The 6,402-nt window shown below is 38.6% G+C and overlaps 1 long non-coding RNA gene across 3 annotated transcripts; it reads left to right on the top strand.

Moving 5' to 3' along the window:
* The first annotated feature begins 464 nt into the window (after nt 1-464).
* On the top strand, nt 465-4,351 carry LOC102075766 (uncharacterized). Of its 3 annotated transcripts, XR_002057012.2 has the most exons (3): nt 465-601; nt 1,733-3,344; nt 3,974-4,351. It is a non-coding gene; the product is annotated as an uncharacterized LOC102075766 (long non-coding RNA). The 3 variants fall into 3 exon arrangements; XR_003214713.1 differs by having other exon boundaries at nt 3,160-4,351; XR_003214712.1 differs by having other exon boundaries at nt 1,733-4,351.
* Nucleotides 4,352-6,402: the final 2,051 nt, after the last annotated feature.

Raw genomic sequence — 6,402 nt, 5'->3', positions numbered from 1 at the left:
TGCCGCTCTTTAGAGTTAATGAAATTGTTTTGTTTTTATGTTTCATGCAAGTTCGGTCACTTAACATTCCCATTTTTTCATATGAGGTCTTTATACATAGGGTGGGATCATGGGATTATTTGTAGAAATCTTTCAAGGTAAAACATACAGTACTTTTAAAGTAACAAAGCTGTGTATCAGTTTTGGGGCCCATAAAAGTGTAGAATAAAGAAAATTGAATTTCCCCTCATCATACTGACAAAGTCAAATTCTGACATTTGATTGCAATAAAAAATTACAACAGCAAACGACTTTAATGTGATCTCTTTGCATTACTCAGCAAATTCTGCAGGTCTTCATGCAAGCTCTTCATGTGATCTTTTAGGAACAGACAGGTGGCAGCAGAGAGCCATGAGGCCAGAGCAGCTAATGCCCTGGGGTCCCATGCAACACAATTAGAATGTGTCTTTTATTCCATGCCAGCTCCATCTTAGTGTCAGGACGTTCAGAAGGTAGAAACGCAAGGGAACAACGGCAGAAGTGACAAAGACAAAGAAATGTAGTGAGCAGAAGATGAAGCCACACACATGCTGGTGATGGGACGCAAGCCCTGGATAACACTGTAAGTAATGACATTACTTGAACATGTTTTATATCATTTGGACTGTACGAATGGCATTTCATGGAAGGCAAATGGGCTTTAGCAGAAAGGTGATATCTTTAATGAAAAACTGAACAAGTTGATGATTTGCCATTTAATTAAACCACATATTTAAAATATGTTCATCATGATTCTTTCTCCCTCTGTCTGTTATGGCCACACAGAGGGCCCTTTTTTTAAAGCATTTTTGGTGTGGTGTCAGCATTTTGGCACAGGGGAGTGATTTAAGGAGGAATGCTTGCCATGCCCTTCACCTGACTGTTCCAGTCTGCCTTCAAAGTGTATGCAAACAATTAAAATGCCACAGCCCTTTTAATTAGCTCCAGGGTACAGATTGACAGCTCTGGGTGTTGGTGATAGCACAGTAACCAGCTATTACTCTAAATATTTGGTGCGTTGCATAGTTCAGACCATAAGCGTGGGATATGGATGAGTAGTAGGTTTGCTTCTGTTTTTCCTGTAGTTGACAGTCTACTTGTTTTATTTAATTTGGCATCTTTGTAGACAAAACAATAGTACTTGATAAGGCAAGTAGAAGGATTTTTTTTTTAGGTTATAACCTCAATTAGTGCTCAGATCCAATGTTTCAAAATGTGTCATCAACACCGCTTCGCTGTGCCACCTTGAAACAATGTTGATGTTGACTTGAAGATTACAAAGTTCAACCTAAATCACCGAGCTACAGCTCAAAAGCTTGCGACAAAGCTCATAGGTGTCTCTTAGGGCTGAGCATTTGAGATTTAATCGATGGTTAATCGATATTTGGTATGTTGAAAATATGTTTGTTTGAAAAGAGATATTGATTATCACTTTTTAATCAAATACCTTTAGAAAAAAGGGTAAAAATATGATTTAAACTTCCAGCTTTAATTTTTTTCAATGCAAATTAAAGAAAAAAAGTGGATCCATAAATAAATAGATAATGGTCAAATTAAAGCAAAATAATACCTACAAAGAGCACTAGATGCTAGTATGACCCTGTTATTTCAGTGTCAAACAAGTTATTGCTTTTGATCTTAAAACCACTCACAATAATTGTTTGTCATTGAAATGAATTGAAGTGTAATACCTCAGTAATGCATATCTCCACAGGTTCTTAGAAGTTTATTACACTGACAGCTTTGGCAACAGCATCAAAGACAAGCACGGGCAGATGAAGAATAGAAGTTCCATGGCATGTGTTGGATATCACATTTCAGTTCAGTGGAAATCCTGCAAACGTCTCTGTGCGTTTCAACGCATTCACTCTCTCTCCAATTAAAGCTGTTGTTTTCACTCTGCCAAAAATATTTTACTCCATAGGTCACCTCAGCGGTTGTTATAAGAAAGCTGCTGCTATTGTTTACAGTCTGCTGATATTGTGTGGCACTACGCTACTAGACAAGTGACAACATGCTGCTTACTGATCTTTCCCCATCCTGAAAAACTGGCAGATTTTGTTGATTGCGTTACACTTCAGAACCGGTTCTTTATAATTTAACAATAGGCGACTATGGATGATATACTAGAGTGATAATATGCTCCATTTTTTTTTTGTGCAATTTAAAAAGTAACCCACATTCAGTATACAGGCTTTCAATAACATGACAACATGAGCAGTCACGTACCCTGATCCTGACCCCTGATTTTGGTGACATTTATTATTTACAGCAGTGCAACTGTGTGAGAGTACATCTGAGTACATCTGAGTCTCTGGTGAGGCCCAAGTTCACTGCAGGCCCCTTCCACCAGTCTTAAAATGTAATTATAGGGTGAACTTTTTTTTTTTTTTTACACAGGTATTTGACAACTCTGTTTAAATTTTCCATTTGCGTAATATATTGAGCCAAGATGATTTGTTAATATTCACGAGTTGTTATTTAACATAATTTCTGATTTTTTTAAGGAAAGAAGAAAAAAAAGGAGGGACATTATTTTAATTTATTTATTTTAGATAAACGTAAAACCTACAAACATTTATTTATTTGTTATATAAATAAATATTTTACTGTAGGAATAAAAGTATTTTAGTATGGAAGTGTGTGATTGTGTTTTGGCTAATTACACAATGGTAATGTAAAAGAAAAATAATGAAAACAACGAACTAGGCCAAATATTGTTGTTATGTTGGACTACTCAAAGTGCACTGAAATTTTACTCTCAATTATTACAAGACACAGCCCAGCTTAGTACACATATTATGGACAAATTTCAAACAAAACACAAGTGAACTAAAACAAAAATATAAATATGATTTCCCTGTAAATAGGATTTAGAATAAAAATTCCCACATCTCTTTAACAGTATGCTAAAAGGTTAACAATTTCCGTGTTCAATTTTAAATAAATACAGCCCATGTTTTATGTAAAAGAGACAAGTCCTATTGTCCCCCTCTAATTAAGGGATTTTAATTAAATAAAGTAAAGATTAGGCCTGTGGGGTTTATGTAGTATTTGATTTTTATATATATATCGTTTTTTTTTTAAAGCATGTGTTCCCTTAAGGCCAGACCTTAATGTTGAGTGTGTGTTGATGTTTAGAGATGGCGCAGATCCAGCGCGGCGCAGTCCACCCCATCGGGACTGTATTAGATCTCTAATTGATGCCTCTCCCCTCGTCGCTGACAGTTACGCACAAACCAGGATCAGGTCGCGGAATTTAGCACGACCTGAAGAGGTGGCGTAGACCGCCTTCAGAACCTACAGTGGATTAAAAACATAATGAGGTGAGTCGAGGTTCAGCTGCTTTGATTGTAAAGTAACTTTTTAAACTTAAGGATTGTCGGATAACCGGAGCGGAGAGGCGAATCACTTGTTTTTATGACGATTTTAAAGTAATGAGTGAGCTATTTTTAGACTACTTCTATTTAACAGACGTCATGGCTAATTTACATGTGAAATTAAACATGTTCAAATTTGGATCAATCCACAATCTGCCTTAAAGCTGGCAGGTAAAATTTTATTCATACTAAAAAAACAAAAAAACAAAACAAAACAACAACAACAAAAAAAACAAACCCGAAAAATATGTTTTGTTATGTTAAAATTTACACGTGTTTTAAAACATCAAAGCAGCCCCATAAAATAAGGCCTCGAACAGATATTTGTTGGATTTAATTTCAGGATTATGATAATAATAAAATAATAATAAAATGAATGAATTATTAATTTTGTGATGGAATTTACATAATAGGTTTGGAAATTTTCCGTGAGCAGACATTATAGAGTGTAAAAACAGGTTTACAGCTTCATGAATATTACATCTCTCCTTCAGTTCAAGTATGTGACATTGCTGCTTTCAGCGAGTTTATTTAGTCTGCTATTCATCCTCAAAGTGCCCTCACTTGTTCTGCAGAGCATGGCTGAGAAAGTAAAACACACCAGGGCCATAGGAAGAAGAAGAAGAGAAGAAAAAGAAGAAATCTCACACAGCTAATTCTTTTTTTTTAACCAGTTTTGCTTTGTTTTATTTGATTATTTGCTATATAAAAACAGTATTAGTAAACGTGTGAATTTATAAAAGCTTGGACTGAAATAAGTTTGAGGTTGAAATATATAAACATTACAAGCTGAATAATTTTTGGATGATCTTTCTTACTGTGCTGCACTTTGACTAAACCGTCCTGTAAGTATATTGTTATGTTCGTGTCAAACAGGAATTTTATATGAATTATTTCTCCAGTTCCCAAAAGGTCACATTTCTCTGTGGTCAATAAAGGTGTTGACATCGTCATGCCATTTGCGTGTATTCTGATGTGTGTGTGTTTGCTTGTTTCCATGCTTGTCACAAAGAAATAGAGAGTGAGAGGTCGGGGTGGGCCTGCCATCGCTGTTGAATTTTTGAGCGTGTCATGAAGCATCTCTGACGCAGACAGACTAAACAGAGTCTGTGCGTACACGCAAACACATACATACATCCTGCCCTCATCAGAGAAGACATCACGTGACGTGAAAAACAGCACAAAGCCAAACTGTGGAATTAATCATAAAGATCTTCTAATGAGTTCTATTTTATCCGTTGACCAGTCGTACTGTAAGGCCGAGTGGCTGCTGTGCGGCTGCAGCTCTTAAAAGGAAAATTATACTGGTGTCAGCAGAAAACGTAACTGGTAAAGTCATGTTTATAGTGAAACCGTCTTTAGACTAACCCACCCATCCCCATCCTGCAACCCCTCACTCTGGTTTCTCTTCTTGCACCTTGTGTTTTGCTTTTGTTGTGAGTTTCTTCCCGGCACTGACAAAAGGGGACAATGTTGTCTGTTACATAAGACCAACCTAGTATTGTTAAGAGTTGGGTGACTTTGGAAACATACATTGCACTTCTTGATATGGAAGAATAGGCTCAGATGAGGATGTTCATTCCCCCTCCTTTTCATCTATGTTTTGACTAGCATGCCAGCTCTCTGACTAAGAGTGAAGTGCCGACACCCCTGGAGTGGATTCTGAGCATACCAAGGAGGAGATGCCTTTGAAAGGACAGATGTTCCTGGGCTTAGCCTGCCTCCTACCCAACCTACCCACCACTCGCCTTCCATTGTATATTTGTTCTTGCTCTATAAATAACTGGCTGGTATAAGTCACAGAAAAATGTAACCGATGCGCCGCTGACCTCTGAGCCCCTCATCTTTGGGAGTGAAAGACACTTTAAAAAGAAGCAACTAAAGCATTAGAAAAGTTGGCTGATGCAGACATGGTAAATGGATTTGGGCTAAGGGACACAGTGAACACACCCATTTTGTCCACATAAAGACCGGTCTTGATGTCTGGACCGGCTCAGCTGTCTTATGTAACAGCAGTTTGTAGTCGTGACAGATGAGGCGTGATGGGCTCAAGCCAGTTCAGCCACATAATCCAAAAATATACCAGTCGTATTTATGGGATAATATAAGCGTATTTGGAGTTCTTAAAATTTCAAAACTGAAAGCCAAGTTTGCTTGCCGGAGAATTTCCATGTAGGTGGAAACAAAACGATACCCAATAAAAATATTTAAAAATATTTATAATATTTAATTTTTCACCAAAACTTCTGCGCCACTTCAAGTACCAAAAACAATCACGTGTTGCTAGTTTCCACTTGAAGCCTTTTTGCAAGTTTTGTGAGACTGCAGAGTGTTTGCCCTCTCGCCGTGGCTGCAGGGATGAATGGATGATTGTTCATTGGCCCTTGTGACAACCCTCCTGGGGCCCATCAATTCGCCGAGCCTCCTGGAACATCAGGTCATGGCTAACCAGGCTCTGAAGCGGCAGCCTGGCCTCACTGTGCTGATTTTTCCCCAGTTAGAGCTCAGGACCTCCAGGGCGCACAGCTGGGTCCCTTAAAAAAGCCCAGCTGAATGGTTTTAGAAACACTGCAGCTCCTCTTACCCCGCACTCACTCTCCATCGAGAACAGCGCCGATATCAGATACTGTGTTTTTTACTTGATATGTTCATCTTTGCTTGCCAAAGCCCCTGGAAACCGTATTAAAGTCTGTGTTCCATATTTTCAACCAATGGGCCTCTTTAAGTCGAAGAATTTGTCCAAAATTTCCATCAACCCCTTTCTCCTTTTCTTTTCCCACATTTTTCTCCACATGTCTACATTTCCCTGCCTCTTCCCCACATGCTCACACACATCTTAATTTTCTCTCTTCCCCCCCTCCAGCTCTGCTATCGTGTTGTATCAGTTACAGCTGACCACCAGTCAGGTGGGTCTGCGGGAGATTTTAGATCACGGAGGGGCAGCCAGCTCTCTCAATGCCTGCAGCCTGCTCCCAGACTTGAGTCCCAGGCCCCGCTGAGGCCT

The sequence above is a fragment of the Oreochromis niloticus genome, linkage group LG18 (genome assembly GCF_001858045.2).
Source record: "Oreochromis niloticus isolate F11D_XX linkage group LG18, O_niloticus_UMD_NMBU, whole genome shotgun sequence".
NCBI classification, from domain to species: domain Eukaryota; kingdom Metazoa; phylum Chordata; class Actinopteri; order Cichliformes; family Cichlidae; genus Oreochromis; species Oreochromis niloticus.
The sequence above is the reverse complement of the archived record's forward strand: the minus strand, read 5'-3'. Positions and strand labels throughout refer to the sequence as shown.